General features: G+C 38.5%; 1 non-coding gene across 1 annotated transcript; it reads right to left on the bottom strand.

Moving 5' to 3' along the window:
• Window positions 1-1,574: 1,574 nt before the first annotated feature.
• Window positions 1,575-1,681, bottom strand: LOC118480790. The gene has a single exon (XR_004863767.1). It is a non-coding gene; the product is annotated as a small nucleolar RNA R71 (small nucleolar RNA).
• Between the last annotated feature and the right edge of the window lie 12,144 nt (window positions 1,682-13,825).

The following is a 13,825-nucleotide window of genomic DNA, read 5'->3' as shown; positions in this document are numbered from 1 at the left end:
ACTGTCAATAACTGTTAATATCTATAAATTGCTGTATTTATTCATTTAATTTTTCTTAATTGTTTAACTAACTTTTGTTTTCTTTTATTTACTAACTTGTAAATACCTAGCCTGGCACGCCCACTAGGACTAACTTTTGACTAACTTTTCTTTTCTGTTTTACTAACCACTAACCAACTAACTTTACTAACTCACTAACTTACTAACTTTTTATTTATTGTTCAACTAACATTTTATTTATTTATTTATTTAATTCAGTTATGTGTTCGGAATCGAACCGTGTACTAGCAACTATTTAATTCAGTATTTTAATTTCAGTAATTTCATTTCTGTACTTCATTCATTTATTTATTTCAGTTCAGTATTTCCAATTCAGTATTTTTTTTTATTAACGTTCAGTTATTTATTTATTTATTTATTTCTGTCTGTTTAATTATCTGTTCATTCATTAATTATTGTACTCATTTGTGTATTTATTTACTTCATAAAAATAAAATATAACTTTCTGATAAAATCATCAGATTTTCTGATGAGTTCCAATGAATTTATCCGATTTTCTGATGGATTCTGATAAACCCATTTGATGTTCTAAAAACAATAGTTTTCAATTCTGATGAATTTACCAGATTTTCTGGTAAGCTTTCATCAGATTTTTATCAGAATTTTATAAGATATATCAGATTTTCTGATATATATATATATATATATATATATATATATATATATATATATATATATATATATATATATATATATATATATATATATATATATATATATATATATAACACGAAGTTACCTCAGATTTCTGATGATTGTCATCAGAAATTCTGGTAAAAAAAAAAACAAGTTCTCGGATGTAAATAAGTAAATAATTCAGTAAATATTTAAATACATTTGTTTAATAATCCATATATATGTATATTATGTAATAATATTATTATGTATACTTATTTCTTATATTATTATTATGTTCTTTTTTCTGTATAATGCCTTCCCTTTTATGTGCCGGCTGATGTCCACGCCCCCTGCACCCACTAACGCTGAGCTAGCCAACGAACCAGAAAATAACTTAAGAAGAAGTAGGCGGCTTCGCGAGAGATCACTTGTTGTTGCACAAAGGATTTCGGCTGCAATCGACGAACCAGTGATTCTTTCTGATAGTGAGAGTTCAGAGGACGACACATGAAGCATTATGGCAGAAGACGACCAGCCTCTGAATGAAACCGGACGCCCAGGAGGAGAGGGCTTGCTACCGAGCATCGCCCGACCTACGATAGCAGCACCGAGTTTTGAAATTAAATCTAGTATTATTAACATGTTGCAAAATTTTGTGCAGTTTGATGGGAAGGATCACGAAGATCCCGGTCGGCACATCGCTTCATTTCTCGAGGTGTGCTCGACTTTCAAAATTAGAGACGTTTGAAGACGTAATTCGTTTGCGACTCTTTCCATTTTCTTTGCGCGACAAAGCCCGATCTTGGCTTTTGTCACTTCCAGCAGGGTCCATCATGACTTGGAACGAGATGGCCGATCTTTTTATGCAAAAATATTTCCCGCCGGAAAAGACAGCTAAGCTTAAGAATCGTATCATGACATTCAAACAGGACGAAGGCGAATCTCTACACGCAGCTTGGGAGAGGTTCAAAGATCTTCTGATCGATGTTCCACATCATGGGTTGTCCAAAAGGCAACTTGTGTTGAACTTCTACCAAGGACTTAACTACGACTCACAAGAACGTTTAGATGTATATGCAGGAGGTGATCTTGGACCAAAAAAACCCAACAAAGCCTACGTAATTATAGAGAAAGCTACCTTGAAGTCGATGTTCCACGTCACGGTGAAGTGCGAAACAAAGCATCATCTATTCCTGGAGTTCATCAAGTGGATACATATACGGCTCTTGCAGCACAGATTGGAGCTTTGGCAGCAAGATTTGATCAAGCTCAGAACGTTTCGCAGGTACAATCATCATGTGAACTATGTGGAGTGTCACACGAGCCAGGTACATGTGAGCAGGGTATTATGTTTGCAGGCCACGAAGAAGTGGACTATTTGGGCAATCAAATTAGGCCCCAAAATAACCCCTATAGCAACACGTACAATCCAGGTTGGAGAAATCATCCAAACTTTGGGTGGAAAGCTAATTCCAATAACCAAAACTCACTCGGATATGCTCAACGCGCTCCCGCACCACAACAGTTTCAGGGGCAATCCTTTCAGCCCCATGGACAATCTTTTCAGCCATCAGGGCAAATTGTTCAACCACGTTACAATAATTTAGGTTCAGGAAGAACTTCCCAGCCTCAAACCTCTTAAACCAACTCAAAACTAGAAGAGATGATGGCGTAGCTGTTAAACAACTCCAACAATGCCAATCAAATTTATGAAAAGCGATACCAGCAGCATTAGGAGCGTTTCATGGCACAAGAAGGGGAAATGCGGAGCCAGAAGGCTTCAATTCAAACCATTGAGAATCAAGTCGGCCAATTGGCCAAGATGTTGTCTGAAAGACCAAAAGGTAGTCTTCCAGGTAACACAGAACCAAACCCGAGAGGGCACGTTAATGCAGTAATGACGAGGAGTGGTAAGACAACGGGACCTGACAAATCGGACTCACCACCGATCACTGATACTGTCCAAACTGACGCTTCAGACGAGGTGCACGCTAGGCGAGTCCCAGCAAGTACAGCACAGTTCCAGGAGCCAGTTAAAGATTTCATTCCTCCTGTCCCATATCCGAGCAGACTGAAGAAGCAAAAGAACGATGAACAACATGGTAAGTTTTTAGAAATGTTTAGACAATCACACATAAACATACCATTTGTTGAGGCGTTGGCTCAAATGCCTAAATACGCAAGGTTCTTAAAAGACATCATCACAAACAGACAGAAGCTCGAAAGCTTGTCTTATGTGTTGATGAATGAAAACTGTTCAGCCCTTCTCCAAAACCGTCTACCTGAAAAGATGGGAGATCCGGGCAGTTTTACTCTTCCCTGTCTCATTGGCAGCATGTCTGTTAGTCACGCATTAGCCGATTTAGGAGCTAGCATAAACCTTATGCCATATAAAGTTTTTGCTAAATTAGATTTGGGTGAACCTTCACCCACTAGAATGAGCATTCGTCTTACAGATCGTTCGATCAAGTACCGGCGTGGATTCGTTGAAAACATGCTTGTTAAAATCGATAAATTTGTTTTTCCTGTGGATTTTGTTATTCTCGACATGGACGAAGACTCAAAAGTTCCATTAATACTTCGACGCCCATTCCTCAATACTGCGAGGACGATCGTTGATGTGGCAGTTGGCCAAATCACGCTCCGAGTAAATGACGAGTACGTGACTTTTGATATTAAAAGATCAATGCATCATCCACAAAGTCACGATGACATGCTTTACTATGTCGACATTGTTGATACTTGTGTAAGCTCTCATTTCAAAGGCATGATAAAAGAAATTGATATGGACACACCTCTTTTGTGTGAGAACCAAGACGGCATTTTACAGTAGCAGCCAGTCTGCCAAATCAATGAAGATGGTTCCCAAAGTCCAGATCAATTTGTGGAGATTGACCGTGAAGTTGAAGAAAAATCCAAACCATCGGTTGAAGACCCACCGTCATTGGAGTTAAAAGAACTCCCACCGCATCTCGAATACGCATTTCTAGACGAGGAGTGTCGTTTGCCAGTCATCATTTCAGCATGTTTAGCAGAAGAAGAAAAGAGACAGCTTCTCGAAGTTCTAAAGCTCCACAAGAAAGCTATGGCGTGGAAGATAATGGATATCAAAGGTATTAATCCTTCTTTTTGTACGCATAAGATTCTCATGGAAGACAATTACAAGCCTAGTGCACAACATCAAAGGCGATTGAATCCTAACATGCAAGACGTGGTGAAGAAAGAAGTAATTAAGTTGTTAGATGCAGGGCTGATTTATCCTATATCTGATTGTGTTTGGGTAAGTCCAGTGCAAGTAGTACCCAAGAAAGGTGGTATTACTATAGTTCCAAACGATAAGAATGAACTTATTCCTACCCGTACCGTCACCGGATGGCGAGTTTGCATCGATTATTGAAAACTCAACGATGCCACCCGTAAGGACCACTTCCCGCTTCCATTCATCGACCAGATGTTGGAACGTTTATCGGGGAAGTCATTTTTCTGTTTTTTGGATGGGTTCTCTGGGTATTTTCGAATTCCTATCGCTCTTGAGGACCAGGAAAAGACTACTTTCACATGTCCTTTCGGCACATTCGCCTACCGGCGTATGCCTTTTGGGCTGTGTAATGCACCAGCCACATTTCAGCGCTGCATGGTAGCCATTTTTCATGACATGATTGAAGACTCCATGGAAGTATTCATGGATGATTTCTCTGTTTTCGGGAGTTCTTTCGATCAGTGTCTTGGAAATCTGAAAAGAATGTTAATGAGATGTGAGGAAACTAATCTTGTGCTTAACTGGGAGAAGTGCCACTTCATGGTGAGAGAAGGGGTAGTTCTCGGACACAAAATCTCTGAAGCCGGGTTGGAAGTCGATCCAGCAAAAGTGGATATCATTTCTAAACTTCCTCCCCCAACCTCGGTTAGAGCGATTAGAAGTTTCCTAGGTCATGCAGGGTTCTATAGGCGATTTATAAAAGACTTTTCAAAAATCGCAAGACCTATGACCCGTTTGTTAGAAAAAGATGCTCCGTTTGTATTTTCAGATGAATGCATGAAAGCATTCAAGCAACTTAAACAAAGGCTTATCGAAGCCCCTATTTTAGTTGCACCCGACTGGGCATTGCCATTTGAGATAATGTGCGATGCTAGTGATTACGCAATAGGAGCAGTCTTAGGACAACGAAGGGAGAAGCATTTTCATCCTATTTACTATGCCAGCAAAACTCTACATGATGCTCAGGAAAATTACACGACTACAGAAAAAGAGCTTTTGGCAGTAGTATATGCTTTTGACAAATTCAGGTCGTACCTTGTGTTGTCCAAAACAATTGTGTATACGGATCATGCAGCAATTAAATACCTTTTTAGCAAACAGGACGCAAAACCGCGTCTTATCAGATGGATCTTGTTATTACAAGAATTTGTTGGTGCACTACATCTATTGATTTCGTCTTGGATCATGTTATTCATTGTATTATATAGATTAGGGCGCGTTTTACGAGAAAACTGGAGAGTATATGTGTTTTAGAGAGTAGGTCCACTTTTACGGACATAGGAGGTCCGCTTTTACGGACATAGGAGGTCCGCTTTTACGGACATAGGAGGTCCGCTTTTATGGCAGGTCCGCTTATACGGACATGGTAGGTCCGCTTATACGGACATGGTAGGTCCGCTTATTCGTCAGGTCCGCTTATACGGACGTGTCCGTATGTGGGGACCTACTGGTACTATATATACCACATAAGTGGATCTCATTTGTAACTTTGCCAATTCCATACCGAAGTGCTGCCGGTGTGAAGATCAAAGTGTAATCATTGTCAAATCAATAAATCAGTAGATTAAAGTGAAGAAAAAGCTATTTCTACCTACGTTTCTTGTTATTCCGCACCTGAAACATAGGAGAACACCTCTGAACGACTCAATCGGGTCAGAATACGATCCTACAAGTGGTATCAGAGCTTGGGAGGAGGTTTTCTACAGAGAATAGCTGGAATTCTTCATCATTTCTCACTTCTACACCTTCTTTCTTCACCAGAACGAGATTTAACGGTCGGAATTCGATCAAAATTTCACAGGTTGTAGGTGATATAGCTCATTTAGAAATCCGGAAAAATGGACGAGGAATTCTACAACGCATTCGCTACTCCAGTTACACCGATGAGTATTGCACAGAACACGATGTTGGAAAACGAAACAGGGACGATGCAAAAGCCTCCCAAACTCATGAACATAGAAGAATTTAAAGGTTGGGAAGGTCGTTTTGAGAATTGGGTACAAGCTAATTACCTAGATGCTTGGGAATGTGTTGAGACAAAATATGTTCGACCGATGAATGATGATGAAGAGCCTGTTCCGATAAAAGATCTAAGTGCGGATGCTAGAAAGAAATACAAAGATGAGAAAATGATGTTAAGTCTTCTTCAACAAGCAGTGAAAGAAGATATTATGGTGCTTTTGCAACACAATGGAACTTCATATTCTATTTGGAAAGCTTTAAGGTCAAAGTTTCGTGGTAGTGAAGAAATGGTCAAAAGCAAGAAATCGCTTCTAAAGAAAGAATTTGATCTGTTTCGCGGGTTAAAGAATGAAATTACAAGAGAGATTATCGAAAGATAATGCAATTTGCTTGCTAACATGAAGAGATTAAGTATTGAGAAAAGCAATGAAGAGTTGATCGAAAAACTTGCTGATGCTTTGCCATATGAGACTTGGGGCACATATCTTATGATGCTCAGAAACAAGAAAGGTTTTAGCAACTTGACACTCAGCAAGTTCATTGAAAAGATCGAAGCACAAGAAATGGAATAACGAAAAGTCATTCGAATGAAAGATTTTGATGGTGAACAGGATATCGGGTTATACTATAAAGCAGGAGTGAATGAGAAGTCATCAAGTCTATCTCCGAAAGTTGAAACTGCCTACAGTGTCAAGAGTTCATCTGATAGTTCATCTAAAGGATCAAGCGGGAAAACAAGTTTCACATCATTTCTGTCCTTTGATCCTAATATTTCAGCAACGAAAAATGGAAAGAAACTTCAGTGCAATATTGTATTAAATCTTGAAAATGATCAAGATTATTCTGAGGAAGTTGCTAAAAACCAAATGTCTTTATTAGGAATGGTTTTGGAATCTTACAGTTGTTTTGTTGCAGGTCGTATCGGAAATCCAATGCTAACAAAGGAAGACTACGACCAGATAGATGCTGAAGAGATGGAGCTGATGGACATAAAGTGGTGTTTGGCTAGTGTGTTACGGAGAGCTGAGAAATTCAAGCAGATCACGAGGAGAGATGATCTTCGTGAGGCTAATGTTTCTACTTTAGGTTTCGACAAATCTAAAGTCACTTGTTTTCGGTGCAGGGAAAAAGGACACTTCAAAAGGGAGTGCACTAACTGCCAAGCAAGTGGAGCTCAGAACCCTTTCAATAACAACAATGATTACTACAGAAAAGCCATTTACCATCAGGTTGCTCAATCACCATCACAACATCATCAACATCAAGCTCAAACTGCACATGGAAGAGATGTGATTGAAAATACTGAAAAAAGAGCATGTGTGGTCAATCAAGATGAAAATAAGTCATTCAGCTGGGATAAATATATTCCAGATAATGCAAAAGCTTGTTTGATTGATCAAGAAGATGAAAAGCTACCAGAGGGTTTTAGCTGGGAGAATTTCTCTTGGGATAACTACATTCCTTATCAAGCTACAGCTCACACAGCTTTCATGGCAAAGGTTGAAGATGATAGTGATGATGATACTGAGTATTGGGCAAGAAAATTCAAAGCTGATATGAAGTTGCTGGCAGAAAGTGACAGTGAGGATGAGAAGGCAAAGAAGAAAAAGAAAAAGATCAAGACACCAGTCAGCAGTGATGATGAAGATGTTCCAGTGATAAGAAGACAAAAGGTGAAAGAAGTTCCTAAATTCAAGGTTGAGGAAGAAGTTGATGCGAAAAAGATTCCAGTGAAGTGTGAGAACTGTGAAGCTATAAAGAAGCAAAACAGCACACTGATTTACAACTTGAATAGTTTGAAGGAATCTTACGATGTGCTGAACAAAGCAATGAACCAATACAACCAAACGAGTGAAGAACAAGCAACTGCAATGAAGACACTTCAGGGAGCATTCATGATCAAACAGAAAGTTGTGAATAATTACATCGAGAAGTGTGCTGCTTTGGAACAAAAGCTTGAGTTGCAAAGAATTGAAACTGAAAGAGTTAACCGTTTGTTAAAAAGTTACTCATGTACTTCTTATGTCATTGATAGGATTTATCCGATGGTTGAAAGTATGAAGGCATGTGTAGGAACGTTTTGACGACCTGACGAGTCGATCAGAAAAGTGCTTAGACTGAATCAGAGGCGGAATTCATTGATTCGGTCTTCGTATAGCTTGATTTCACTATTTAACGTCTCGTTTATTGATATATTGACAAATATACAAGATCCGGAGATAAATCGGCAGGGCTTCGCCGTTACACCTTCAAAACACACACCTAGATCCGCTCATATGGTCCTCTATATATAGGCAACAGGGTTCGCTTTTATGGACATGTCCGTATAAGTGGACCTGACATAAAAGTTGACCTCCTATGTCCGTATAAGCGGACCTGACATAAAAGCTGACCTCCTATGTCCGTATAAGCGGACCTATCCAAAACATGATTTATCGATTTCCGTTCACTATACAATCAGCCCTAGCCTAAGACTCGAACTAAGATGTAGTCGACAGACAACTGCACCAACAGACTCCCCCTTGAATGTTGACGGAATCTTCAGTGAGAGTCTTCAACATGACATTATCGATTTCGATCAGTCTTCTTCAGGAACTCTGCCTGGGATAATATGCCTGGATCCTTCTCTGGCTATAACTTTCATCAGACTTTCCATTATCATCATGCTAGGATTGTCGTCTGGGATTTGTTACCACCATTGAAATCATCTCCTGGCTTTATCTCATCAAACTTCTTCTCAGGTTCTGATGTATCTCATGGCTTTCCGTAGCAACCGGATCAGAAACCTGCACAACTCAAACAATCTATCATAAACGAACACAATTGTAATTCAACTTAATGAATCAACTAATCATTTAAGAATATTCAAGAATTTTCACACTTAACAATTTATTAACTTTCCAAAATCTGAATAATCATTTCAAATCATTTTAACCAAACCAACTATTCATCTTGTTTAGCCTTTGAGATTTTGAATTTTAGCTCTCCAACATCATTTGTCAAAAATCTTTTTGGATTTTTCAAAAATGAAACACAAAAGCAATAACATCAATTAAAATGCAGAAATGAAATATATACAAACATACAAGAGGATCATATCAGCTGCTGACTAGACACTAGCACCGTTAAGCTGTTATTTCATTTTAAGCTTTTAAACAGTTCGCATAGATTGCCGATATTCTGATCCACTTAAATTCTCATAAAATGTTCAACCTGTTCGGGATACAGATTTAGTGTTTTAGAACTTAAACATCTACATGTGTCCCACCTCAGTATATACTCCCGTATCCAGACCCCAGTATTCAGTCTTACAGGTGAGTATACCACAGCTGATATTTGTTAAGGGGTAAAGTGCGAGGGCCGTGAGAACTCAGGTCGATACTTCCGTATACGCAGAGAGATGACGACTTCGACTTTAAGGTGGGTCCCCTTTAGAGGATCTTTTATTACAACAGCAAAGATTATCAATTTTATTGTTTAATCAGATTGCTGAGGGCGAGCTTGTATTTCAAAGCTTTTTGCAGAAAGTATTATCTGGGGACTAGGTCAGTACTTCCATACAGCAGAAGTCCCGGGTTAATACCCCAGATATCACTGAGCATAAAGACCTAGTATCTCAGAATACGGGACCCTTCAAACAGGATTTCAGGGGTTACCTATATATCCTGGAGGTGTTCCCCACTTAGACGCAAGTGAAATTTATGTTAATATCCCAAACTGATCTACTAATTCTGTAAAAACCTACCGACACATCTTTAGCGAGACTGCTTAATTGCATTTATACATTACAAATCTTTAGCGTATTGTGCCAGTCTAGCTGATGTACTATCATTTCCTCTATTTGCACGAAAACTCATTTTTAATTTTCCAATGTTTTTGACATTTTCAAATTTTCTAATTTTTTTTTTTAATTTTTACTCCCCCTAAAATCAAAATATGTTTCAATTTTGATTTTCTGGGAAAATTTGAAACAAACTGTACAAATCTTGACAACATGATATCGAATTGCTTCGATTCGCCATCCACTTGACGTAAACAATCAGAACTCCCCCTCTCAACAAACTATTTTCCCATTATGATTTCAAAACACTCAAGTTTGTTTTAATCAGAATGGTTTTTCCGGAAAACTTAGTTTGTTTACCAATCTTTTGTAGATTCTGGGGATCAAATCATGTAGTTAACTCAAGTTCAATTTAATGACCTTGATTAACCACTTGTAGGATTGATCTGATTCAAAATCTGAACCACTTGAATCAATCACAAACAAGCCTTTTACCTTTTGAATGAATGACGTTACCAAATACGAATTTTAGAAAGATGCCGATTCATGCTCCACGCTTACTAATCTGGGAGCTCCGGCAAGTCAGGGTTTTTCATTTGAAAAGATCCACCCAAGCCTGACCAGCCTTGGGTGTTTTTGACAATTTTACCTGAACCAATGGCTCCTCTGGCTTTGACGAACCAGAATCATTGCCTGAATGTGGCTTGTTTGACTTTGACGAGCTAGATTCATCGCCAACATGTGGCTCCTTTGTTTCCAAAGAAACAGATTCATCGCCAGGAAGTGAAAACTTCACTTTCTTCTTCTTCTTCTTCTCCTCTTTTGTCCTCAGATTTGTATCTGATGAATTCATCTTGCTTGACTTTGCAGCCGAGAGAGTTGATTCATCAGAACTTTTATTCTTTCTGTCCGGTGAACCCGATGACAAAATCTTCTCCAAATATTCTCGAGCTTTCTTCCTCTTCTTCCTCAGTCGGTCTTTCTGCCCCTTTGAAAGCTTCACTTTCGTCTCTTGAACTTTCTGTTCTTGAACTTTTGGTTTTTGAACTTTTGGTTCTTGAACTTTCAGTTCTTTGGGCTTGACCTTGACTGGAATTCTTGCCAATTTCTGAGACTTAGCCCTCAATCTTTCATTCGATCTCTTTGGACAATCTCTGGCAATGTGACCTTTGATTTGACAATCGTAGCATCTTCTGGTCTCATAACTCCAATTCCGGCAGTTAACAGCAATGTGTCCTTGATAACCACATCGGTAACACACTCTGTTATCGTACCATATACCACCTGCACACCAAACGCTCAGATCATAACATTGTCTGGCTTGGTGATATTCCTTTCTCCTGTTGATTGCTGGAATTGACTTTTGAGCACTGTGGTCTGACCTGCACCACTTATTACCAACACTTTTTGAGTTTTTATTTTTTAATTTTTGTAATTTTTCATTGCGATTGGATGATCGATCTGATGAACTTTTATTATCTTTTTGTTTTTGTTCCACTTTCTTCTTCAAAGGTTTTTGCTTAGAGCATTCTCCCTTTTCAGTCGATTGTAGAACAGTTTTCTGAAATTTTTCTTACAATTTCAAAAACAATTTTTGTTTTTCTATTTTTTTCATTTACATCATCAGATTTTTCATCGCAATCTTCAACTTTGACATTGTCAAAGTTTGTGACACTGTCACTTATTAGAATTGAATTGATTGGTTTTGGACAGGGAAAATTCACACTGTCTGATGCAGTCACAAAACCTATCAATTTCTTTTCAAGTTCATCAATCTTGATTCTTGAATTCTCATTTTCTTTTTCAAGCTGAGAAATTCGTTCAAGATGAGACTTGATAGATTTTTCATTCTCATTCTTCATGTTTTCAAGAACAGATTTTTCATTTTCCAAAACTTTTATCTGTTCTTGAAATTTTGTCTCATTAGCTTTCAAATTTTTGTTCTCAAGTTTTATCTAGAAATCGTCATTTTCTGATGATTTCTGTTTGTTTTCAAAAACCTTTACATTTTCTTTCAAACCTTTGTTTTCAAATGTCAAACTGTTCAACCCATCCAACAGTTTGTCATTTTCAGCTTTCAGTTTCTCACAATTTTCCTTCAAAGCTAGAATCTGTTTTTCATCAATTTGCTTCTCGTCTTCCAACTTCTTGACTTTTGATGTCAAACTTTCCGCATCCTTCAAGAGTTTGTCATTGTTAGTCTTAAAGTCGTCACATTTAGAGCACACTGATGCAGAACTTGAAGATTCATTCTTCACAGATTCTTCAACTTTTCTTATCACAGTATGTTTGATTTGCTTTTCTTTTGTTGCTGCTTTTACTTCTTTCTCAGCTCTGATCTTTTCTTTCAATTTTTCAATTTTATCAACATAATATAAATTTGAACAACGTTGATCAGGTTGAAGATGTTGTCGAAGATATTCAAGTCTTCGGATTTCTTTTTCATAATAGTCACTTTCCTCATCAGATGATTGATCAAAAACCAGAACTTTTTCAACTACTTCTTTTGCTGAGACTATTACTTCTTCATCAAACACCATCGCCATTTTCACAAAAGCGAGACAGATAACGATCACAAAAACGAACTGGATTGTTCACTCGAGTGGACCTACTTGGTCAAATAAGCGGAACTAATGTTGTCCAAATGAGCGGAACTTGTCTGTTCACAAAAGCGGATCTCCTGATGTACACAAAAGCGGATCTCCTGATGTACACAAAAGCGGATCTCCTGATGTATACAAAAGCAGACCTACTGATGTACACAAGAGCGGACCTAATGCAATTTCGAGCGGACCTGTTGTAATTTGGAGCGGACCAGACGATAATCTTTCGAGCGGACCAGAAAACAACTTGGAGCGGACCAGGTGAATTTGGAGCGGACCAAGTGAATTTGTCCTTAAAAGCGAACCTGATGATTGTCTTTCGAGCGGACCTATCCTCAAAACGTATCTAAAAGCGGACCTAAAATGATGCCGTAAAACCGGATCTCAGTTCGAAGGTCATTTCATCCATTTTTTGTCCGTATTTTGGTCCGAAACTTTCTAGGGTTTATCAATGTCCTATAACGCACAATCTGTGAAATTTTGGTCCAATTTTCTCCGATAAAATTCTCTGAACTGACAAAAGAAGGTGTAGAAATCAGAATTTTAAGCAAAAATCGAGCTAAACAGTAAGAACTCTTCCTCCTGAGCTCTGATACCACTTGTAGGAACGTTTTGACGACCTGACGAGTCGATCAGAAAAGTGCTTAGACTGAATCAGAGGCGGAATTCATTGATTCGGTCTTCGTATAGCTTGATTTCACTATTTAACGTCTCGTTTATTGATATATTGACAAATATACAAGATCCGGAGACAAATCGGCAGGGCTTCGCCGTTACACCTTCAAAACATACACCTAGATCCGCTCATATGGTCCTCTATATATAGGCAACAGGGTTCGCTTTTATGGACATGTCCGTATAAGCGGACTTGACATAAAAGCTGACCTCCTATGTCCGTATAAGCGGACCTGACATAAAAGCTGACCTCCTATGTCCGTATAAGCGGACCTATCCAAAACATGATTTCTCGATTTCCGTTCACTATACAATCAGCCCTAGCCTAAGACTCGAACTAAGATGTAGTCGACAGACAACTGCACCAACAACATGGGAAGATGATGAGGTAACTGAAGAGAAAGAAGCTGGAAAAAGTGCTGATGAAAAGACTTCTGAAAAGAAGAAGAATGATACGAAGAAAAAGACTGACAAGAAAGATTCTGGTAAGAAACAAAGTGTCAGTTATAACAAATGTCCACCCCCGCTGGAAAATGGATATTTGCCAAGATACCCAAACGATGAAAGAGTCAAAAAGGCAACAAATTTACAGTGGGAGTCGGAGTCGTCAGTCAATCTTCCAGATAGTATTGATGTTGTGTTTACATCGTCTGACACTGATCAACAGTCTCAATTGATGAAGAAAGTCGTGGATCATGTGTTAGAAAACGATGAGATAGAGGAGTCAAAGTCGGAGTCCGCGTCAGAGTCAAAGTCTGAGTCAAGCACTCCGGGTCAAACATAAAAACAGGGAAAAATAGTCTATGACAAAGAATTCCTGTTATCAAAATCTAATTTGGATGATGGGTTGTTTAAAGTTGCCTACAC

The sequence above is a fragment of the Helianthus annuus genome, chromosome 7, assembly GCF_002127325.2.
Source record: "Helianthus annuus cultivar XRQ/B chromosome 7, HanXRQr2.0-SUNRISE, whole genome shotgun sequence".
Taxonomy (NCBI): domain Eukaryota; kingdom Viridiplantae; phylum Streptophyta; class Magnoliopsida; order Asterales; family Asteraceae; genus Helianthus; species Helianthus annuus.
Note: the sequence above shows the minus strand (reverse complement) of the source record. Positions and strands in the feature narration are given on the sequence as shown.